Source organism: Sus scrofa, chromosome X (genome assembly GCF_054392235.1).
Source record: "Sus scrofa isolate SSC_HxYL_T2T_F1_AM1 chromosome X, Sscrofa_HxYL_maternal_Yorkshire_Landrace_v2.0, whole genome shotgun sequence".
NCBI lineage: Eukaryota > Metazoa > Chordata > Mammalia > Artiodactyla > Suidae > Sus > Sus scrofa.
In genome coordinates this window covers 36,606,425-36,632,187 of record NC_139401.1, presented here as the reverse complement: position 1 = coordinate 36,632,187, position 25,763 = coordinate 36,606,425, and the positions used below count along the sequence as shown (strand labels likewise).

Here is a 25,763-nt window from a genome sequence, read left to right as displayed (position 1 = left end):
GATCTGCCCAAAAACAATTTTAAAGAGAACGTCTTAAAAGCAGCCAGAGCAAAAAAAAAAGACACAGTATATACAGACAAAAATCAGAGTGTCATTAAAGTTCTCATCCAAAACAACATAGTTGAGCAAACATTGGCGCTATCTATTTAAAAGTACAAAGAAAAAGGAGTTCCCATTGTGGCTCAGTGGTTAATGAATCCAACTAGGAACCATGAGGTTGCGGGTTCCATCCCTGTCCTTGCTCAGTGGGTTAAGGATCTGGTGTTGCCGTGAACTGTGGTGTAGGTTGCAGACGCGGGCGGCTCGGATCCTGCGTTGCTGTGGCTCTGGCGAAGGCTGGTGGCTACAGCTCCGATTCGACCCCTAGTCTGGGAACCTCCATATGCCACGGGTGTAGCTCTAGAAAAGGCAAAAAGACAAAAAAAAAAAAAAAAAAAAAAAAAAAGACTGACGTAGTGTTGAAGTAAAAGTAATTCAAAAGTAGTGTGGAGGTTATAAATATATAAAGCTAATGAGAACATGCTCGAGATGGAATGTTTGTCTTCCTAAAATTCCAATATTGAAATCCAGTCCCCAATATGATATTATCTGGAGGTGAGGCCTTTGGGAGGTCATTAGCTCATAAGGGTGGGCCTCTCATGAAAAGGATTAATGTCCTTATAAAAGAGGCCTTAGAGTGATACCGATACCGGCTCCTCTTCTACCATGTGAGGATACAGTTCAAAGGTGACTGTCTATGAACCGGGATGCTTACTCTTACCTTAAACTGCACCTTAAACTTGGGCTTCCCAGACTCCAGAACTGTAAGAAATAAATTTCTGTTGTGTATAAACCACTCAATCTATGGTGCCCTGTTATGTAATAGCCTGAAAGGACTAAGATAGAAACTGGTACGGAGAAGTTGGGTGCTGCTGTAACAAATACCAAAAAACATGGAAGCAGCTTTGGAATCGGGTAGTGAGTAGAGGCCAGAAGAGTTTGGAGGTGCATGGTGGAAAAAGCCTACATTGCCATGAAAACCAAACATTAACACAACAGTAGATCCAAGTTGGAAGGAGAAATGAGCCAAGTAGAAAACAGAAAAAAGTCTGGAAAATGTTAAACTAAAAACTGTTTCTTTCAGGAAATCAAGAAAATGTATTATTCTCTAGCCAGTCTGATTAGGGAAAAAAAGAAATAAGAAGTAAGATACAAATTACAAAAATCAAAAATAGAAAAGATGAAATTACAACAGATTCCACAGATATTTAAAGGATAACAAGAAACAGCAGGGATACTTTATGGTAATAATTTTGACAGCATGGAGAAAAAACAGGCATATTACCTGAAACACACAAACTCATTCAAGAAAAAATTAGATAACCAGAATCTTCCTTTTTCTACTAGGAAATTAAAATGCAGAAGTTAAAGAAACTTCCCACAAAGTGAATTCCAGGCTTCAGAACACTAGGAATAAAAGGGAACTTAAGTTGAAAAAGGATATGTCCAAAAAAACCTAGGGCTAGCATCATACTTAATGATTTTCCCCAAAGATTAGAATTAAGATACAAATTTCTATCCTTATTACTTCGATTCAATATAAGTAGGTTTGAGCCAGTGCAATAAGATCAGGGAAAAACAAATTACTCCAAATGGAAAGTAAGAAGTGAAATTGTCTATAACAGATGACATGACTGTCAATGTAGAAAATTGGACATACTGTATAAAAAAAAAAGCTATTACAATGAATAAGTCAGTCTCCAAAAGTCACAAGACATAAGATCAACGAACAAAAATTATTTATATTTCTTTATATTAAACAATGAACATGGCAATTCAAAAGTACAACACTATGCACAATAGTATAAAAGCAAGAAGTATTTAGGGAAAATCTAGAGGAAAAAAAAGATGCAAAAGACCTGTACACGGACAACTACAAAATTTTGTTCAGGTAACTGAAAGAATACATACATAAATGGAGAGATGTACCTTTGTCATGAGTCAGGAAACTCAGTATTGTTAAGATGTCTATTATCTCAAAATTGATTTAGATTTCACAAACTCCTAATCAAAATAACAACAGGTTTTTTTTTTTTTTTTTTTTTTTGTAGACACTGACATGTTGATTCTAGAATTCCTATGGATATTCAAAGGACCTGCAAGAATTAAAACAATTTTGGAAAATAATAAAGAAGGTGGAGGACTAATATAGCCTAATTTCAAGACTTCCTATAAGATCTGATGCCATCAACACAGCGTAGAATTGGTGTAAAGACAGGGGAATCAGTGAAACAGAAAAGCATGTCTAGAAATGGACCCATGGAAATACAGACAACTTATACCTAAAACGTTCCAAAGGTAAAACTAGAGTATTGGATATCCACAGGCAAAAATGAAATAAATAAAATAAAATAAAATAAAAACTTTGCTCCATAGCTTTCATTACCTAAACATTTCAATTGAAATAAATGACAGATCTCAATGTAGAACCTAAGATTATAACAAATTTTAGCAGAATGAAAAAAGTCTTCATGACCATTGGCTAGGCAGAGTTTTCTTAGCTACAACACAAAAAGACAATCCATAAAAGAACAAATTGATATAGTGGACTTCATGAAGTGCAAAAACTGCCCTTTGAAAGACAGTGTTAAGACAATGGAAACACAAATTATAGATGGAGAAAAAAATTTACACATCATATCTCTGATAAAGGACTTGCATCCAGAATATATAAAGAACTCTGAAAACAAGTGGTATCCGGTAAAACAATTTTAAAATGTGCAAAAGGTGAACAGACTCTTCACCACAGGAGAGATGTGAATGGCAAATAAACATAGGAACAGATGTTAAAGCCCATAATCCTTAGGGAAATGCAAATTAAAACATGGAGTGAAATACCACTATTCACCTATTAGAGTAGCCAAGATAAAAATGACTAATCTACTGAGTGGTGGGGGGTATGCAGACTAAGTGCCATTCTCAAATACGACTAGAAAGAATATTAATTAGTACAACCACCTTGGAAAAGTTTGGCGGTTGCCTAAAAGGTTAAACAAACACCTATCATCTGCTCCCACTGTTCCACTCTCAGCTAAAGTTTACCCAAGAGGAATGAAAGTATATGCACATATAAAAATATGAACACAAATATTTGCGGCAGGTTGATTTGTAGTAGCCTCAAATTGTAAATGACCCAAACGTTCATCAAAAGGTGAGTGGATAAATAAACGGTGGTGTGTCAATAAAATGGAACGGTAACTACAATGAAAAGGAAAGCGCCCTCACCACCCAACCTGGAAGAATGCAGGCTTCACAGGGCGCCTGCGTCGACCCCCGCCTCCGCCTCTGGGAAGAATCTGACAGCGCCTGGCTACGCGGTCGCCTAGCAACCAGAGAGGCCAGGACAACAAACTACTGAATCTGCTGGTTCCCTCCAGAGGCTAAGGGAACCATGGCAGACAAGAAGTGGCTATTATCGCCTGGGCCTCTGGAACCGATGCCCCTGGGCATGAACTGTAAGCCCTGGTACAAAGACAAGTTACCTTCCAAGTGTTTCGCAAAGCACAAGAAGGAGCTCCTGAAGTTTCCCACCTCCCTTGACAGCCGGCAGTGGATATTTGTGAAAGAGGGGCTAGACGACTTCCGGAAGGGATGTCCACCTTGTGACGATATGATAACTCGCGGTCCTAAGGAGGGTTTTCTTCCCGTGATTGCCCACAGAGCTCCCTGGCATGCCCCAAAAAAGAGTCAGAAAGAGGTGCCCAAGGGAGCAGAACTGACTTCCACGCTCTCGCCAGCCCAGCTCGCAAGGAAGGCATTCGTGGAAGACATCGAAGCCCATCTGACCAAGCATCGCTTGGCTCTCTACCCGAATCTGGAGGCAGATCTACCCGCAGACCTCTTATTAAAGGTGCTGGAAGTGCTTGATCCTGACAGGAAGCTGGAGGACACCTGGGTTTATTGTCAGTGCCCCAGGAAAAGAACCAGGTCCCCTACAAAACTTCGTAAAAAAACTCCTGCCAAGGTGCACCTGGAACCTCTCAAGGAAACTCCTGGGTCACATCCAACCACTTTGCTTCATGAAGTCAGGAAGTCCAGCAGAAAGGATTCACTCACCGATCCTCCTATTCATAAAAAACCCCCAAGAGGAATTACTGAATTCTGCAAATGGGTCGCTACTTTTGGAGACTTGGGCATTGATGAAGAGTTCATCATGAAAATGTGTGAGGTTAGCTGTGAGTGTCCAGCAACCTATGATAAACCGAGTATAAAGAAAGTAACCCAGGTTTCTTCAGAGGTAAAGTACAACATTGGGCTAGATGAAAAGTCAGAGATAAAATTCTCCGAGGAGGAACGAAACTGGGAGAGGAAACTCAAGAAACCAAAGAATCCTTATAAACCCGACTGGGTGAAGATGAGGTATGGCGCATGGTACCTGAAGCCCAAGTTGTGGAAAAAGCTAATAAATGATGAACCTTTGATAGATCCCAAGGTCTTACTTGAAGGCCCAACAGAGGGTTTTGGAAGGAAGATTCCTGAATATGACATTCTTGAAGATCTTTATGGAACAATTGCATTTAAAGATTTCATTCTAAGCAAGGGCTACAGGATGCCAGACATCCTTGAGAGACTGTTTACCAGGAAGGGATGGAAATATGATTCTGTTAAGACTCCTATATACAAAGTAATACGAATCAACTTGAATGCAAAAGATTCACAGGAGGAGGTTTAGGCAGTTTTCTATTTACTACTTGACTATTTCTCTCTCTCATTTTAACATCAATCAGAACTCATGGTGACTGTCCATCCCACCACGTATGTGCAATTTTATAAATTCTGTAAATTTAACACCTAATGCTTATAAACATTTCTCAATAAACTTCTGCTTGGGTTCATCAATATTTTATATATTTTTATCAGTTACGAAATCCATATGCACGTAGACACTGCTCACATTTTATAGCGCTGTGAATTTACATTGTTAGAGCGATTATTTGTAAAAATAAAACCGTAAAAAAGAATTACCTTCAAAAAGTATGATCTAGTTATGTCAGCTACAAAATGGGATAAATCTCAAAATAACTGTGCTGAGAAAAAGGAGACATAGAGCTCCACTCCTATTAAAATTATAATGAATGAATGACGACAATTATTTTGGTAAGCAAAACTCGAAATCCATATCCAAAATAAGGTTAGCCTCATGTAATAACGAAATTGTTATCTCTTCAAGTAGGATTGCATCAAGCCCCCCAAACAGATTGAAAGCTATTTATCGAAATTAGAGGTAAAACTTTGTGCTGTTTTACCACATTTCCCAATTGAATATATGTAAACATTTTCACCACATTCATAAAGATTCACCATGAGTGTTTCCTTATCATACAACCCAGGTGCAGAAAAGCAGAGGGCTTCAAGTCCACGGCAAATCTAGTGTGCAAAATAGATCTGTGTGAGCAAAACTACACGGCACTATCAAATATCCTCATATACCTATTCGAGTACAATCTTTGCATTTCAGGAATAGCCACTTAAAACTCACTCATGGAGTTCCTGTCGTGGCGCAGTGCTTAACGAATCTGACTAGGAACCATGAGGTTGCGGGTTCGGTCCCTGCCCTTGCTCAGTGGGTTAAGGATCCGGCGTTGCCGTGAGCTGTGGTGTAGGTTGCAGACGCGGCTCGGATCCCGCGTTGCTGTGGCTCTGGCGTAGGCCGGTGGCTATGGCTCCGATTCGACCCCTAGCCTGGGAACCTCCATATGCCGCAGGGGCAGCCCAAGAAATAGCAAAAAGACAAAAATAAAATAAATAAATAAATAAAACTCACTCATGAACAACATAAAATAAGAAATCAAAGAGTTCTCGCGATGGTGCAGTGAGTTAAAACTCTGACTGCAGCGGCTCAGCGGCTTTGGAGATGCGGGTTCTATCCCTGGCCTGGTGCCGTGGGTTAAAGGATCTGGTATTGCTGCAGCTGTGGTGTAGATCACAGCTGTGGCTCAAATTCAGTCCCAGCCTGGGAACTTCCATATACCACGCGTGCAGTCATCCCAAAAGAAAAAGAAATCAAGCAACTTTACATTTCCAAAACAAGTAGCAACAGTGGGACAAGGAAATCTGTAGCTAGAAAGATTTGTAGTACAGATCTGGAGTGCCCTTTGTTTCCAATAATGAAGGAATTCATCTGTAAACGGAAGCATGTGTATCTACTTTACCCTCGGGAGAAGGGAACAAAGCCATCAGGCTGTAGTGTTCCCTAATATCCCTGCTGCCATCGACTGCTCCCTTTTCACTCACTTCACTGTTTTCATTGAGAAGCGAAATTACTTAGTATCTGAATTACTGTCTTGCTCCCTGTGACTACTCGCATCAACATTCTTGATTTAAATATTCACAAAGCCTACCCATTCAAATCCTGGCATTAGCTCTTTGATCTCGGACCTCCAATCCTCTTGCCCTCATCTCACCTTGACGCCAATCCCTGCCGCAGACTCTAGACTTTGTGACTGGCCATAAATACACCAAGTGTAAATCTCAGTTTCAAGTATTCCACCTTCTGATCCCTGTTTTGTACCTTGTTGATCACCCCCTTTTAAAATTTCCAAACCTCCAGTTCTTTAATTTCAACATGTTGCCAATCCAATGACCCTTATCACCCTTTCGGCATTGACCCTGTCTTGTTTTCAGTTTCTTATTTTCCCAGCTTGGATTCCCTTCTTTGAGTGTACTTTCAACTCCCTTGCCTTTCTCCCCTGCTTTTTTATTCTTCTGATAAAACCTCAACCCTGGTTAAATCTTAATCTCTGCCATTCTTGTATCTGCACCCAAACGGTTAAATATGGCTAAAGAAAAACACATACCACACTGGCGGGTTACATATGGCATGAATCTTAAATGAGCCTTCAACACTAGCTGAAAATTCTGCTCCGTTTGCCTCATCAATATATTTTCCCACTTTCCAAGATGATCATCTTATTTCTGTCATCAACTGCCTAACACTGTTTTCATTCCTCCCTCTCAAAGCATCGCTTTGTACTTCACTGATAAAAATATTTAGAAGAGAACCTTCTTTCCTCCCAACACCAAATCTACCAGGCCAGCTACATCTGTACCTATATTTTCTATCCTCTCTGAAACAAAGGAGGAACGCTTTATTCTACTAAGGCAAAGCCTTTCATCTGTACGTTGGATCTCGACATTTTGCCTAATTAATATTTGTCCTGTATTTGTGCTTTTATTTTCCTATGTTATTTTTCTGTCTTTGGGGGGATAATTCCTATCATTAAAAATTAAACGAAAACAAAAACCAAAAAAAGCCTCTCGTAACTCACATCATCTGAAATAACCAAACTGAACAAAATAAAAATTGTCTTGATGTAATTGTTCTCTCCAGCTACCACTCTATATTTTCTGCTCTACTTGGTAAAAAAAAAAATCACCCGAAATAGTTGTTTATAAATCACCATTTCCATGTTTTCATCTCCCAGGTTCTCTGAAATTCATTCCAATCAGGATTTTGTTCTCTTTCCAAGTGAAACTTTCTTGTCATGGTCACCAGTAAGGTGAACATGTCAAAATCCAATTAATATTTTCATCTTATTCAAGAGCATGGGGGCTAATAAGTAACTTATTCATTTTTGAACCCCTCATGTTTTTTTATTTTTGTAACACCAAAATTCCTGTCGTTCCGCTCCATCACGGTTTGAAACATGAATGTGAAATTGTCCTGTTTCTGACCTCAGTGTTAGATTCACCCACAGCTCAGTCTTGAGACTTACTCAGTTGAATAGTATGATTTTATCTACTAGATATATCTTTTGGTCTCCAAATGTTCATCTTCAGTGGTGAACTCCAGACTTTTACAGTCAGTTACCCATATGACACGTCTACTAGGATGTATAAAAGGGATTTAAAATGAAGAATTATCTTCCCCATGTAAGCAATTTCACATGACATTTGTCTTTCTCTGTCTGACTTACTTTGCTTAATATGATAATCTCTAGGTCCATTCATGTTGCTGCAAATGACATACTTTCTTTTTTATGGCTAAGTAATATTCCATTGTATATATGTACCACATCTTCTTTATTGCTTATGTGTGGGATCTCAAAAAAAACAGATGCAAATGAACTTATTTATATAAAACAACTGACCCACAGACACAGAAACCAAATTTATGGTTACCAAAGTAGAAAGTGGGGGAAGGGAGAAATTAGGAGTTTAGGATTAACAGATTATAGTACTATATATTAAAAAACAGACTACCAACAAGGATCTACTTTGTAACACAGGGAATTGCATTCAATATCTTGTAATAACTTATAATGAAAAAGAATCTGAAAAAGAATATATATATTAATATATATCCTAAAACTAACACTTGTGAATCAACACATTGCAATCAACTAAAATAAATAAATTAATGATATAATATAATATAGCATTATCATAAGAACACATAATTTCTTACTTCTAAATTTGCTCTTCTTGCCATATTCTCCATATTGGTAATTGGCATCAACCACTCTATATTGGTAAATGGCATCACCACTCACCCAGTTGCTCAGGCTAGCCTTGACTTCTCTAATTCTATGCTGAGGTTTGATATAACTTCACAACATACTCCCATCTCTACTCTTACTGCTCTCCTCTGAATTGCCATAATATTTTGCCACGCGATAGCAAGAGCCTCTTATCTTGCCTTCCGGCTGCAATTCTTTTCACACCGCAGATAATTTTCCACAGAGTAAACCAGAGAGGTCTTTAAAAAAATCAAAATCAGGTCACATTCCTCCACAATTACAATGCTCAGAAGGCTGCATATTACATTTGGAATAAAATACAGTCTCTACTGAGAACGAGAACTATCCCATTTCAGAGCTTGTGAATTTGACTTCCTTCTGTCTGCAGTGTTCTTTTCCTAGATGTTCATAGCTGACTCTATGTACGTATTGCTCAAATGTCAGTGCTTTGGCGAGTCCTTCTCCAGTCTACCATACTCAAATCATCACCATCTATCACGCTCTACCACCTTTCCCTGCTTTATCTCTAATATCATAACATTTATCTTTGTAAGGTGTGGTATGTATATCTTTTTTATTTCTTGGTTTCCTCTCTTCTCTAGGCTTGCTTAATGCTCTGTGGAAATAGGGACTTTTTAATTAGCTCTAAGTTCTCACTACGTAGAAAGTGCAGAGCACAAAGTAGATGTTCAATAACTATTTGCTGAATGAATTAATAGAGGAGGAGCTTTTTTAAATAACAGGATTTAATCCGATTCTGCAATATTTCCCTCACATTTTAACAATCAAAACCCATTCTACCCTTATCTCCTTCTTCTCCGTACATGTGAAATGATCCCTACCAGAAGCGGTCTCCTTTCTTATCTAAAAGGGCTCATTCATTTTTCTTCTTTTTCACTCATTGAACAGAATTTATCAGAGTTTCTTGTATCATAACACATGCCTTTCTCATAGTTTCTACTATGATCACATCCAAAACAAGGGCTATGTGTCATTTACTTTGTATATAAGGTTAATACTATATGCGCTAATTATCTACTTTATCCCACAGTGTCTTAACACAAATCACTCCTTTTTAAACATAACAGGTGCTCAAATGTTTAACTGCATGAGTGAATGGATTTATCTTTGAAGGAAATAACTCAGGTAAATCAAAGGGTTGCTTGAAATGACTCCATGGGCAGTAGTTCATTAGAAGAGCTATGATGTCCAAGACAGGTAAGAAAGGAGATTTAAGTTTCCCATCTTAACAAAAGTAGAATGAATTATCTAAAATTTCCTCTAATTTCAATTTTTTAGTTTTTATTGAAATATTGTCGATTTACAATTCTGTGCTAATTTCGGGTGTACAGCAAAGTGATTCATAGTCTTTTTTCTTATGGTTCACTACAAGATATTGAGTATAGTTTCTTGTGCTACACAGTAGGTCCTTGTTGGTTATCTTCTTGGTTATCAAAGGGAAAAAGGGGGTGGAGGGATAAATTAGGAGTCTGGGATTAAAATTTCCTCAATTTAATAAGTGCCATAAAGTATATGGACATGTCACAGAAACAGCAACACACATAGAGTCAGAAGACACACAGTGGAATACCTACTTTTCCATATTTTGGTTATATGACCTTGTACATCAAAAGAAGCATGTCTACTCATCTATAAAATGGAAACCACAGCACCAAACTCAAATTTTGACAAAAACTAAAGGATTACTTTTTACAAGCGCCTCATACCACCAACATCACAGAAGATACACTCAGAATACATTTGTGAAAGAGGAGGGAGTAAAGAAGAAGGGTTCTAAAAAGGTAGAAAGGAAAGAAACCAAGAAAACAAAAAACTTTTTTGGTGGTGTTTATCTAGGAAGACAGCCTTCAACCAAACCTCACTCAATCTTAGCTTTCCCTTAAGATGAAAATGTACATTTACAAAAATGAGAGTCCCTAGTCAAGTCTCCCATTGCTTACGGGTGAAAATTTTTCCTTGGAGAAATTATATGGGTTTCTCCACTGCAGCAGTTACTCACACTGGTATTAGTTGTCGTACAGACATAAACAGACACCAACAGAATTTGGATTTCTCAACACCAGTGAGACTTCAAATCCATAGTTTTTAGAAGGAGAAGGAATTCAGGAGAGCCTGATATGTAACTGTGTTAGTGTGTCTTCTTAATGTTTTCGAATGCCCATGCACAATCTCTGTGAGTTTCTTATTTTTATATTTTTGTTTGTTTTGAGGTTCACAACATAGTAAAACCTCAAAGAATTATTATCTCCATTTTATAACTGAGAAAATTCCAAGTAACCAAGTTATCTAAGGTCAAGTGTGAGATCAGAGTCAAATTTTCTAATAGTGTGTATTATTTCCACACTGACATTCAGCAATATCATGGACAATGAAATATTCACCTTGAAACCTCACACCCCAACCACTGGAGCTAGAGGAATAACATATGCACCAGGGGCTCGAATAAGAGAAACATAAGGCTGTACTTTCATTTTCTGGAACCAGTTTTACCCTGTTCTTCCATCTTGCCTGTTATAACACCCACAGGTTTGTCAGTTGTGTGGCAGGAGCAGGGATAAATCAAATTCAGTTCCAGAAGAATGTAAAAAACATAAACCAAGTAGAAGTGGATAGTATGGCCAGCAATAGCCATATTATGCTCGCCTGATCTCTTACCAATTAAACAGAGGATCAAGATATTGTCTTTTCAGTCTATCATTAGAGAAACTAAGGAATCTTTAGACTGCATAATAAAAACTATGTCTTTAAGGAAAATATTTATAGTGCTGTTTATCTTTATAGCATATGCAACAAATCTCTGCATCCTGGGGAAGAAGTTGGTAGCACATGGAAGGAGTGAAAGATAATGGCTACTATTATAGTTCAATAGCTTACATAATAGGAAATCTGCTCAGCTATCGAATGGGCTGTATGCTGGGCTCCAAGGCCAGCCAGGTCTGCGCACTGGCTTCCAAGAGTTCATCGCGTCACCATTTGGGCTTCCTGGTTGGCCAAGCCCAGAGGCTGCCCTCTGCAGTTAGGTGTTGCTGCTGGCTCGTGACCCTGACTAAGTAGGGTTTTAGGATGGGTTCCATGGCTGGGCCAGACTTCTGGCAAGAGAGCCAAATTTGGTAGAGCGGCCCACGTTTTGCCTGGCCAGACAACGTTACTGGCTCTACTCCATAGGTGGGCGGAACTGCTGGCTGTGCTCTCTGATTGGGCACCACTGCCATCAGGTACACAGTCCATCAAGATCTATATGCTGGAGGCTGTAAGCCTTGCTCCCCTCCTCTTCATTTCAAGATGATCTCAAGTGGCCTAGCTTTCGCCTTTCTCCCAGTGTTCCCACGAGATGGATAGATGTGGACCTCATGCAAAGCTTCCCAGAATGCTGTGGAACCCGGATGTTCACACCGGGGTCTCTTTTCCCCACTGGAGAGACCTCTTGGTGTGGCTCTGTGCTGGCCTCCAGGAGGGGCTAGGTGGTCAAAACGAACCTGATTTGTGGTCCACAGGAGGGTGCCTCAGGCTCATTTCTGGGTTCTGGGATTTTTTTCATAAAGGCATGGTTGCCAGGTGGTCTTTCTTTGAGAGAAACTAAAGCCAGGAACCTCCTAATCCATCATCTTGCTGATTTCACCCTCTTCCCCCACCAGACTTTCTAGCATCTGGGGGAAGTAACTAACTTCTAAAGATCACACAAATCTATAAACTGCATATTTGCATTCTTTCCTTCATATCCTTAAATAGACACATTGAGCTTTGTGAGTTATCATTATTTTCATAATATACTACAGAAAGATCCAAATTTTTGAAATAATTTAGAACAATATCTATTGCTTTACTACTATACAAAGATAATTTAAAATAAAATTGTCAATAATAAGATTAACTATTCTTTGCACCATTGTTATTATTAAGCCCCAAGTAGAGAAACCTCTGCAATAGAAATAAACAGACATGATCTAATGTTCCTGACCTTAGAAAATTTACAATTTCCTTAGGGTGAAAAAACAGATAACTTGAAATTAAACAACAGTTCAGGACAATAATACTAGAAATGACTAAAGACCAATGAATTTATACTTTTTATAAGCTCCTTTTTGAAGATTAGTTCCTCATTTTCATAATAATCTTTGGGATTTATTGATTACAAAAGCTATTCATCTTCTGGAACTGTATTACCTGCTAACCTTTCCACCAGAAACAACATGAAAGTGATTTCAGTGACTAGCTTAAAAAGAAAAAGAACAAAATAAGAGGGAAGAGAAAAACAGTATATTAGCCTTCTAGAATTATAGCAGAAGAGTTTAAAATTTAAAAATTAAGGTGAGCTTTTGGGGTTCCCATTGTGGCTCAGCGGAACCTGACTAGTATCCACGAGCATGAGGGTTCAATCCCTGGCCTTCCTCAGTGGGTTAAGGATCCAGTGTTGCCGTGAGCTGTGGTGTAGATCGCAGATGCGACTCAGATCCCATGTTGGTGTGGCTGTGGTGCAGACTTCAGCTGCAGCTCCGATTCAACCCTTAGCCTGTGGTCTAACTTCCATATGCCGCAGGTGCAACCCTAAAAAAAAAATATAAATAAATAAAATAAAAATTAAGGTGAGCTTTGATATCATGAGTTGACTATTTTCTCAGGGTCAGTCTAGTGCCTGAAATAATAGCTGTTGTGTATTACTTAAAATCAATGAGCTGTGTAATATTTGCATCATCTTAAATGCATCACCTAATTTAATCCTTATAGCATCTCCTATCATTAGTACCATTTTTCTGATGAGTAAATCACTATAGGCAAGTTCACATAGCTTGGAAAGCATGGAATCAGGCTTCCAACTGAGGACTATCTGACACAAAACCCCACATCTTTCACTGCCTCTGAAGAAGGGAGTAAAGAATGGTTACTATACTCATTCTGTACCTATGTACCTCACATGATGCAGCAGTGTAATGAGAATACAAATCACCAACAACCTAAATTCCCAAGATTGATGGGCTCATTACATAGAACTTATTGAAAGATTAAATTTTTGTCTTGGCTTACTTTTTAGTACCTGGCAAAAAATTTCCTGAATCGGTGTTCCCATCGTGGCTCAGCAGAAACAAATCTGACTAGTATCCATGAAGATGCAGGTTCGATCCCTGGCCTCACTCAGTGGGTTAAGGATCCAGTGTTGCTGTGAGCTGTGGTGTAGGTCACAGATGTGGCTTGGATCTGGTGTGGCTGTGTCTGTGGTGCAGGCCAGTGGCTACAGCTCTCATTTGACCCCTCGCCTGGGCACCTCCATAGGCCATGGGTACGGCCCTACAAAAAATTTCCTAAATCACTTCCTATCATGGATACAAAAAAAATGCAGAATAATCAATAACCTCAGTTTTCTACTGGTGCTGACTTAATTTTAACCCATGCCATCCAATGCAACATTTGTATTTGCTAAAGAATTAAAAATTCACAGAATGCTAAGATCAGCTTAGCACATACACACAATCAGCTAAGATTCATGTTCCCACTAATGGCTACGTTAACTGAGTGATATATATTCATTCCACAGTCCACATTAAGGTCCAAATTTTAGCAAACATTAACATTAGCAGTCAAAGCCCAATATGTACATATAAAAGTCAAAGCCCCATACACACATACACACACAATGGTTTTCTAAGATGTTATGGACCCTCTAACAAAATGTGAATTGAGATGTAATTTTGTAAAAAGAGTTCCAGTAGTATATTATTACCTGTTTTCTCTTGTTCGTTGGACCCAACAGCACTCTTTTTTGCAAGAAGATGGTTTGAAGGATGCTCTACATTGTCCAGCTATGAAATAGAGTTTTATAAACCCAAGTGTTCCACAGAGACATTTACGCTAATGAACTGGGTTAATTCAGAATGTATGGTAACCAAATATGCTTAATAGCCTGGCTAGGAAAATCAATGCTGTGATCTATAGAACAGCGTCTCTGGAAAGAAAAGGAAGTGGACTCTCGGTTCTGTATAAAATCTTGGTAATCCTATTTCCATTTCCTTCTCCTACATTTGTAACAACTGAATAAATGGATTATATTTTTTCATCTTGCAGCTGCGATCCCTGTAGACAAATTGATTAAAATACTTACACTGATGTGATCAATATATTTATCAATCAACAAGGATTCAGGAATAGATTTTTATAATTTGAGGAATTCTGTACCTCGATTCATTTATATGCTTTTGTATTTTTTCTAAAAATTAGGGACTGTTAACGTGGAAAATCAATAATTAAGGAGGAAGGGTCACATAGGGAGAATACAGTTCTCTACAGCACAACTGAGGAATTTACGTGATTAAGGACCAAAGTGATGATGGGGGGAATAAAAGCATGGATAATTGATAGAGAACTCAGGAAATAGGGAAGCAATCATAAATAGGTTGTTTTGGACATAGAACTGACATGTCCAGTTATCATCGCTGTTCTTTTGGTCCTTACAATTAAGATCTGAGGAATGCTAAGCAATGTTTCAGTAGCTGCATGTAAAAGAAAATATTTCAGTCACTAGAAGCTGGTCCTAGTTCTGCTTTCCCCTTCTACTTCAGGCCAGGGACTTGACCACACAGACAGTCCAAAGGAAGTGTTATTCCTTAAAATTCTTTCAGTAGTTCTCTTCCCCTCCATTCCCGGTTTCAACAGCCTCCTCCCTTTCTAATGGGCTGCCTATGGCCTCGTCTTCCTTCCCAAATCACCAGCTACTCCACAACGCATCTGCCATTCATGTCCTGTAAAGGAATCAAGGATGCTAGGTTTTGCCTTGGTGCTAAGTCTCTCTTCCGATATATATAATGTATAAATTCATATGATTGCCAATGGTTTTGGAGAATCAGCCCTTTTTTCTGGCAGGAGAAAATCAAAGGATAACATTACTAACAGAGTTTCAAATCATACCACTGACAGTTCTGGCAAATTATTAGTGAGCCTTTTGTCATGGCTTATTTGTCATGTAAGACGTCAGAACTTAAGAGCACCATTTGCATTAGCAAAAGCATGTTTATAATCTTTCTCCTTAAAGAATATATGTCAATCTATTAATTTACTTTATGTTAAATGAGCTTTAATATCATTTTGGCAGAAAGCTACCAGAAATTTGAAGCTCTCTAAATAGGTTTAACTGACCTTAATCAAAGATGTATTTGGAACATGGCTAAAGGCTTCAAGAAAATAAGTCAAAAGATATTATTTATTTTTCACGTATGAACCGAAATATGAAAAGCTCAGAGGAAAGGTAATAAATATGAATAATACACAGGAAACATTTTATAAAACATTGACTTTGGAAATTGTGTTTTTTGCTGTTTTGACATTGGTTGGTTGAGGTCACTGTCATTTTTATAAAAGAGGGAATTAGCAAATAGGTCATTAAAAATATGGAATAAGAGTTCCCACTGTGGCTCAGTGGGTTAAGAACCCAACACAATTTCCATGAGGATGCAAGTTTGTTCCTTGGCCTCACTCAGTGGGTTAAGGATACTGTGTTACTGCAAGCTGCAGTGTAGGTTGCAGATGCAGCTTGGATTTGGTGTTGCTGTGGTTGTGGCACAGGCAGGCAGCTGCAGCTCTGATTTGACCCCTAGCCTGGGAACTTCCATATGCTGCAGGTGCAGCCATGAAAAAAAAGAATATGAAATAAAAGTTCAGAAAATTTAAAAATGAGAGCACATTACTCATGTCAAATTATGAAGGATAATGATCACATTAAACATAAGTCTATTGACACACTGGGTTAACAGTATAGTAAGGTATGGAATTATAAGGGACATTTTATAAAGATGATGCTTTTTTCCTAACTTGTTTGGAAAACCTTACACTTGATTTTATTTATTTGTTCGTCTTTTAGGGCTGCACCCGCGGCATATGGAGGTTCCCAGGCTAGGGGTCCAATTGGAACTGTAGCTGCTGGCCTACACCACAGCCACAGCAACACCGGATCTGAGCCACGTCTGCGAACTACACCACAGCTCACAACAGCGCCGGATCCTTAACCCACTGAGCAAGGCCAGGGATCGAACCCACGCCCTCATTGATGCTAGTCGGGTTTGCTAACCACTTAGCCACGACGGGAACTCCACCTTACACTTGATTTTAGTGAAACAAAGTATCTATAGCCTCAACCAAGACTGAGTTTGTAGGTTAACTAACATCATTCCACCAAATATATTTTCCCTAAACCTAATTACTATGTAGGAAAAGGTATGAGAACACCTGTAGGAATTTCTGCATCTATGACAATAGAAGTAAAGATTTCAAACAAAATATTATTGAATATATATGAATATTTCAAAGTATATACATAATACATATTCTATTATCAACTCATTAGCATCAACTTTTACATTGGTCATATGCACATTATGTCAGTGAACGAAGTGAACTGAAACAGACTCTGGGGCCACGAGATTAAAGTCAATGCCTATTGCAATCATTCAGCATTTAGCACAAAGCTGGACATATATTAGGTCCTTAATAGTTACTGACTAGATATATGGTATGTTCGTGCCATTTTAACTCAGTGGTCTTTTCCTGTATTTGTGAATTCCATGGATCTGTGCTTGGGTTTACACGTGAATGAAAAATTACTAGAAGCATTTTCAGAATCATCTTGATCTCTCTATAGCTCAGTGCAGCCACACAAACTCAGGGTCCATGCCTGTGTGTGTTTTGAATCAGGCTGAGTGTCATTCCTGCTAGGCTAGCATGTCCTAGTGTAAAAAAGACAACTGTCCCATGTCTGGAGTAGAGTCGCATTTTACCAGCTGCAAAGACTACAAGTTCCTTTTGAAGTGATGACTGGGAAATGAAAAATAGTTAAAGAGAATGAAGTTATTGAGCCTTTTAATGGTACTTTATGAAATCAAACAACTGCACCAGAATTACTATGCTTTTCACAGGCTAATAAAAAAAAAAAAAACCACGGATAGACAATATCTGAATGATGGCTTCCACTACCTCAAGGCAAAATTACATTGAGTCATCATATGAACTAAAGTATGTCATTGTTTCAGTAAAGAGGGTAGCAGAGAACTGACCAGTCCATCCTGAAGCACAGGCACAGCACACTCAAAAGGAAATTTGCATCTCATGAACTCAATATGTTCTCAGTGAGAAGTGAGAGTTTAAGACAAAAAGCAAAACCTGGAGTTCCCATAGTGGCGCAGGGGAAACCGATCCAACTAGGAACCATGAGGTTGCAGGTTCGATCCCTGGCCTCGCTCAGTGGGTTAAGGATCTCCAGTGTTGCCGTGAGCTGAGGTGTAGGTCGCAGACGCGGCTGTGATCTGGTGTTGCTGTGGCTGTGGTATAGGCGGGCAGCTGTAGCTCTAATTTGACCCCTAGCCTGGGAACCTCCACATGCCATGGGTGCAGCCCTAAAAAGCAAAAATAAAAAAAATAAAAACAAAATATTCTATAGGTCAGACATTTATTGCAGTCTCTGCCTCAGCCAGGCTTTGATGGAACCTGGAACACAGCTCATGCGCACCCCCCCCTCCCCCCGTCCCATAACGGAATCTCCTCTCCTGCCTCCTAAAGCTGGGTAATGGACAAGCCTTCTGGTCTGTCCCAGAGCTGCTGTCCTGACCTGAGCCGCCTGTGTCTGGCAGCCCTCCTCAACCACCCTGGGAATAGTCCGAGACTGCTGCCCGCCCTGTGGACCCCTCTTCCGTGCCTGTTTCACCTTGCCCTTCGCGCCCGCCGAGCCAGCACTGCCCGCCATGCTGCCCACACCACCCTCGCAGGTGCGCCACAACTACCACCCTGAGTGCAAGGCCGCCCTCAACAGCCTCGTCACCCTGGAGCTCCACGCCTCCTATGTGTACCAGGCCCTGGCCTTCAACTTGGATCGCGAGGATATGGCCTTGAAGCCCCTGGCCCGCTGCTTCCTGCACCGCTCCCAGGAGCACACCAGGCGTTCCCAGGAGCTGATGAGCCTGCAGAACCGGCGCGGGGGCCGCCTCTGCTTCCGCGACATCAGGAAGCCCGACCTGGAAGCCTGGGGGGGCGGCCTCCGGGCCCTGCAGTGCGCCCTGCACCTGGAGAAGCGCGTCCACCAGAGCCTGCTCGACCTGCACCGGCTGGCCACCCACAAGAGCAATGCCCAGCTCTGTCACTTCCTGAAGAGTCGCTACCTGGACCAGCAGGTCGAGTTCATCAAAGAGCTGGGGGACCATGTCACCACCCTGAGCCAGATGGGGGCCCCGGAGGTTGAGATGACTGAGTACCTCTTTGACAAGCTCACCCTGGGCAACAGCGACAAGAAGGACTGACCCTGGACTGCCTCCCCGGAGCCACGGGGTGACTGTCCAAGGCCACCATGCCCACGTGCTCCCCACAATATTGCCCTTGCAGACAAAGTTCACTCAGGTCTTTCTTCTTTCACTTTTGTTATTTCTTCCAATAAAGTTATTGGTTCTTAAATATAAACGTCTCTGATTGATGTGTGGGTGCAAAACCCTCATCTTTTAAATTTTAAAACAGGTATCCAGGAGTTTCTCCACCAACCCATGCCCGGGCCACTTGCAGCTCAGGATCCCCAAAGATGGAGGGAGGAGGTGTTCCATGGGAACCCGGAAAACACAAAATCAATCTTCTCCAATAGACAATGTAGGTATTTGGCAGGGGTGAGGTGGAGCCCTGGTGAATGTTAGCGGTTGTGCTTTGTTAAAGTATTAAAAACATGACCTGAAAATCATGATTGGGGATGATCTGGGCAAAGAGTGAAGGGAAGGGAGAGGGAAAGGGACAGAAGGCTTTTTCTGACTTACTTAATATGAGAGTCTCTAGTTCCATCATGTTGCTGCAAATGGCATTATTCTTTCCTTTTTCATGGCTTAGTAGTATTCCACTGTATATATGGACCTCATCTTCCTATTCCATTCATCCACTGATGGGCATTTGGGTTGTTTCTATGTTTTGGCTATTGCGAATAGTGCTGCAATGATCATATGGGTGCATGTATCTTTTTCAACAAAATATTTGTCTGGATATATACCCAAGAGTGGGATTGCTGGGTCATATGGTAGTTCTATATTTAGTTTTCTGAGGTATTTCCATACTGTTTTCCAGAGTGGTTGCATGAATTTACATTCCCACCAACAGTATAGAAGGGTTCCCTTTTCTCCACATCCTCTCCAGTATTTATTATTTGTTGACTTGTTAATGATGGCCACTCTAACTGGTGTGAGGTGGTACCTCATTGTTGTTTTGCTTTGCATTTCTCTAGTAATTTGTGATGTTGAGCATTTTTTCATGTGCTTGCCAGCCATCTGTGTGTCTTCTTTGGTGAAATGTCTATTTAGGTCTTCTGCCCATTTTTTTAATTGGGTTCTTTGTTTTTGTTTTTTTTTTTATTTTCCTACTGTACAGCAAGGGGGTCAGGTTAACCTTACATGTATAGATTACAATTACAGTTTTTCCCCCACCCTTTCTTCTGTTGCAACATGAGTATCTAGACAAAGTTCTCAATGCTATTCAGCAGGATCTCCTTGTAAATCTATTCTAAGTTGTGTCTGATAAGCCCAAGCTCCTGATCCCTCCCACTCCCTCCCTCTCCCATCAGGCAGCCACAAGTCTTTTCTCCAAGTCTATGATTTTCTTTTCTGAGGAGATGTTCATTTGTGCTGGATATTAGATTCCAGTTATAAGTGATATCATATGGTATTTGTCTTTGTCTTTCTGGCTCATTTCACTCAGTATGAGAGTCTCTAGTTCCATCCATGTTGCTGCAAATGGCATGATGTCATTCTTTTTTATGGCTGAGTCATATTCCATTGTGTATATATACCACCTCTTCTGAATCCAATCCTCTGTGGATGGACATTTGGGTTGTTTCCATGTCCTGGCTATTGTGAATAGCGCTACAATGAACATGAGGGTGCATGTGTCTCTTTTAAGCAGAGTGTTGTCCGGATAGATGCCCAAGAGTGGGATTGCGGGGTCATATGGAAGTTCTATGTATAGATTTCTAAGGTATCTCCAAACTGTTCTCCATAGAGGCTGTACCAGTTGACATTCCCACCAACAGTGCAGGAGGGTTCCCTTTTCTCCACAGCCCCTCCAGCACTTGTTATTTGTGGATTTATTAATGAGGGCCATTCTGACTGGTGTGAGGTGGTATCTCATGGTAGTTTTGATTTGCATTTCTCTTATAATCAGCGATGTTGAGCATTTTTTCATGTGTTTGTTGGCCATCTGTATATCTTCTTTGGAGAAATGTCTATTCAGGTCTTTTGCCCATTTTTCCATTGATTGGTTTTTTTGCTGTTGAGTTGTATAAGTTGCTTATATATTCTAGAGATTAAGCCCTTGTCCGTTGCATCATTTGAAACTATTTTCTCCCATTCTGTAAGTTGTCTTTTTGTTTTCTTTTTGGTTTCCTTTGCTGTGTAAAAGCTTTTCAGTTTGATGAGGTCCCATGGGTTTATTTTTGCTCTAATTTCTATTGCTTTGGGAGACTGACCTGAGAGAATATTCATGATGTTGATGTCAGAGAGTGTTTTGCCTATGTTTTCTTTTAGGAGTTTGATGGTGTCCTGTCGTATATTTAAGTCTTTCAGCCATTCGGAGTTTATTTTTGTACATGGTGTGAGGGTGTGTTCTAGTTTCATTGCTTTGCGTGCAGCTGTCCAGGTTTCCCAGCAATGCTTGCTGAATAGACTTTCTTTTTCCCATTTTATGTTCTTGCCTCCCTTGTCAAAGATTAATTGACGCTAGGTGTCAGGGTTTATTTCTGGGTTCTCTATTCTGTTCCATTGGTCTGTCTGTCTGTTTTGATACCAGTACCACACTGTTTTGATGACTGTGGCTTTGTAGTATTTCTTGAAGTCTGGGAGAGTTATGCCTCCTGCTTGGTTTTTGTTCCTCAGGATTGCTTTGGCGATTCTGGGTCTTTTGTGGTTCCATATAAAAGTTTGGATTGTTTGTTCTAGTTCTGTGAAAAATGTCATGGGTAATTTGATAGGGATTGCATTGAATCTGTAGATTGCTTTGGGTAGTATGGCCATTTTTACAATATTGATTGTCCCAATCCAGGAACATGGAATATCTTTCCATTTCTTTACATCTTCTTTGATTTCTTTGATTAAAGTTTTATAGTTCTCGGCCTATAGGTCCTTTACCTCCTTGGTCAGGTGTATTCCGAGGTATTTGATTTTGTGAGGTACAATTTTAAAAGGTATCGTATTTTTGTATTCCTTTTCTAATGTTTCATTGCTGGTATACAGAAATGCAACTGACTTCTGAATGTTAATCTTATATCCTGCTACTTTGCTGAATTGATTAATCAGTTCAAGGAGTTTTGGGGTTGAGTCCTTAGGGTTTTTTTTTGTTGTTGAGTTGTATGAAATGTTTGTATATTTTGGAGATTAAACCTTTGTCGGTTGAGTCATTTGCAAAATTTTCTCCCATTCTGTGACTCATTTTTTTTTCTTTTTCTTTTTAGAGCTGCACGTACGGCATATGGAGGTTTCCAGGCTAGGGGTCAAATTGGAGCTGTAGCCACTGGCCTACGCCACAGCCACAGCAATGCCAGATCCAAGCCACATCTGTGACCTATAGCCAGTGGCCTACGCCACAGCTCACAGCAACGCTGGATCATTAACCTACTGAGTGAGGCAAGGGATTGAACCTGTGTCCTCATAGATGCTAGTCAGACCACTGAGTCACAACGGGAACCCCTCTTTTTGTTTTTTTAGTGGTTTCCTTTTCTGAACAGAAGTTTTTGAGTTTAATTAGGTCTCATTGGTTTATTTGTGTCTTTATCGTCTTTATTCTAGGAGGTGGTGGATCAAAGAAGATGTTGCTGTGATTCTTGCATCTATTTTCATCAGTGATATTGGCCTGTAATTTTCTCTTTTTTGTGTTATCTTTGTCTGGTTTTGGTATCAGGGTAACGGTAGCTTCATAGAATGAGCTTGGGAATATTGCTTCCTCTGCAATTTTCTAGAAAAGTTTCAGAAGTAGAGGTTTTAACTCTTCTCTGAATGTTTGGTAGAACTCAGCTGTGATGCCATCAGGTCCTAGACTTTTGTTTTTTGGAATTTTTTAAGTCACATTTTCAATTTCAGTACTTGTGATTGGTCTATTCATATTTTCCATTTCTTCTTGATTCAGTCTTGGTAGGTTGTACCTTTTTAAGAATCTGTCCATTTCTTCTAGGTTGTCCATTTTATTGGCATACAGTTGCTCATAGTAATCTCTATGATCCTTTGTATTTCTGCCATGTCAGTTGTAACTTCTCCTTTTTCATTTCTAATTTTATTGATTTGTAACCTCTCCCTTTTTTTCTTAATGAGTCTGGCTAAAGGTTTATCAATTTTGTTGATGTTTTCAAAGAGGCAGCTTTTGGTTTCATTGATCTTCTCAATTGTTTTGTCTTTATGTTATTAATTTCTGCTCTAATGTTTATGACTTCTTTCCTTCTACTAATTTTGGGCTTTGCCTATTCTTCCTTGTCTAGATGTTTAAGGTGTAAGGTTAGGTTGTTTATTTGCATTTTTTCTTCTTTTCTCAGATAAGACTGTATTGCTATAAACTTCCCTCTCAGAACTGCTTTTGCTGTGTCCCATAGGTTTTGGATTGTTGTATCTTCATTGTCATTTGTCCCTATGTATCATTTAATTTCCTCTTTGATTTCTTCAATGATCCATTGATTGTTTAGTAGCATGTTGTTTAGCTTCCAAGAGTTTGTGGGGTTTTTTCTTTTTTCTTTTCTTTTTTCTTTTCTTTTTTTTTTTTTTGTAGTTTATTTCTACTCTCATAGCATTGTGAACAGAGAAAATGCTTGAAATAACTTCAATTTTTAAAAATTTTTCAAGGCTTGATCTGTGGCCCAAGATATGATCTATCCTGGAGAATGTTCCATGTGCACTTGAAAAGAAAGTATATTCTGTTGCTTTGGGGTGAAAAGTTCTATAGATATCAGTTAAGTCTATTTGGTTTAGTATATCATTTAAGGCTTGTGTTTCCTTGCTGATTTTCTGTCTGGATGATCTGTCCATTGGTGTAAGTGGGGTGTTCAAGCCCCCCACTATTATTGTGTTACTGTCAATTTCCCCTTTATGGCTGTTAGTAGTTGCCTTATATACTGTGCTGCTCCCATGTTGGGTGCATATATATTTAAAATTGTTATTTCTTCTTCTTGTATTGATCCTAGACCATGATGTAATGTACTTCTTTGTCTCTTGTGACCTTCTTTACTTTAAAATCTATTTTGTCTGATATGAGTGTTGCTACTCCTGCTACTCCTTTTTCGTATGTAATATTTTATTCCATCCCTTCACTTTAAGTCTGTATGTGTCCTTAGATCTGCAGTGGGTCTCCTGTAGACAGCATATATTTGGGTCTTGCTTTTGAATCCATTTGGCCAGTCTTTATCTTTTAGTTGGAGCATTTAATCTGTTTATATTCAATGTAATTATGGATAAGTATGTATTTATTATAATTTACTTAATTTTTTTTAGGATTGCTATTTTTTTTCTTCCCTTCCTCTTTTTGTTGTCTTTTCTTGTGATTTGCTGACTATTTTTAGTGTTACGTTTGGCTTGCTTTTTCTTTTTTATGTGTGTGACTATTATAGTTATTTGACTAATGGTTCCCCTTATATTTTGATATATCCATCTATGTGTATGCAAAATTGTTTCACCTTGCTGGTTTCCTTAATTTTAAATGCACTTTCAATGCTCTACATTTGTCCTCTCCTCTTCTCATGCTTGCTAGTTTAGATATCATATTTGTCAATGGGTGATTTCCTACCTTTAAATTACCTTTCCCTTTACCAGTGAGCTTCTTCGTTTTTAATATTCTTGTTTCTAATTGTGGCTTTTCCTTTTCTGCTTAGAGAAGTTCCTTTAGTAGTTGATGTAGAGCTGGTTTGGAAGTGCTGAATTATCTTAGCTTTTCTTTGTCTGTGAAGCTTTTGATCTCTCCACCAAATCTGAATGAACTCCCACTTCCTGCAAAAGCAGTGGCCTGCTTGAGCAGGGGAAAAAAAGGCAAACACAGGCATCTCAGGTCTGCCCAGAGAATCTGCAGAGGCTCGTGTCAGTGCAGCAGTGCCCATTCCCGTGAGAGGGCTGCCCTTGCCCACTCCCTGTTGGTTGGGGAAACACAGGTGCCTTGGCTCTACCCAGAGAATCTGCAGAAGCTCACGCCAGCAAAGCAGCACCAGAAAAGCTGCTGGTGGCAGTGCCCATTTTCATGAGAGGGCTGCTGGTGCACTCTCTGATGGAGCTGTGGGCTGCCCGACCAGGGAAAAGCAATAGATACAGGACCCCTGACAGTGGCCCTGTGAAGGCCCACGTCAGTGGCACTCTTTCCACAGCAAGGGAGCCAGGAGAAGCCCATTAACCTACATTCCAATCTGCAGGGCTACAGAGAGTGCCCCTACCAGCAGCAGGGCAGGGGGAGGAACCGTCACAAACACACATCCTGCAGCTACAGAGAGAGCCTGTGAGCAACAATTAGGGAGAAGCCCCCCACCCCTGAGGCTTTATGGAGAGATCCATAGAGTGGGCAAGCAAGGAGAGTGCCAGCAGAACAGTGGAATCTGCTCCTATATCTACAGAGAGCAGTCCCTAGAGCCTACCCAACAAAGAGGTACACATGAACCACTACCACCCCTGAGAACTCCAGGAGTGGGCACCTGCTTCAACATTAGTAAATTAGTAATTCCTAATGTCTTCCCTCATTAGGAATTATTTCAAATGTATGGAATACAGATATAACAGTGTTAGAGAGAAATTGATAAAATATAAGTGCCTACATTTGAAAAGAAAGATCTCAAATCTTACTTTACACCTTAATAAATTAGAAGAAAAAAAGTACAAAAAACCCCTAGCTAGCACAAAGAAGGAAATAACAAAGATTAGAGTGGACATATATGAAATAGAGCACAGGAAAACAAGAGAAAAATCAAAACCTGAAAGTTCTTTATTATTATTTCTTCTTTTCTTTGGACATGCCTGTGGCATGCAGAAGTTCCCAGTCCAGGGATTGAACCTGTGCCACAGCAGCAACCCAAGCCACTGCAGTGACAACACTGGACCCAATACTGTGTCACAAGAGAACTCCAAAAGTTCTTTATTTAAAAAGATAAACCAAAGTAACCAACTTTAGGTTAGACTAAGAAAAAAAGAAAAGAAACAAATAACTAAAATCTGAAATGAATATGGGGACATTAATACTGATTTTACAAATATATAAAGTATTTTGAAATAATGCAATGAACAACTGTATCTTAAC

General features: G+C 39.6%; 1 protein-coding gene and 2 pseudogenes across 13 annotated transcripts in view; 2 read left to right on the top strand and 1 right to left on the bottom strand.

Moving 5' to 3' along the window:
• PRRG1 (proline rich and Gla domain 1) overlaps window positions 1-25,763 on the bottom strand; it is an 880,589-nt gene that overhangs the window by 223,538 nt on the left and 631,288 nt on the right. The window lies entirely within an intron of this gene.
• LOC100624836 (protein FAM47E pseudogene) lies at window positions 3,370-4,878 on the top strand (annotated as a pseudogene). The gene has a single exon (XR_014834878.1). The product of XR_014834878.1 is annotated as a protein FAM47E pseudogene (transcript).
• LOC100624737 (ferritin heavy chain pseudogene) lies at window positions 18,209-18,790 on the top strand (annotated as a pseudogene).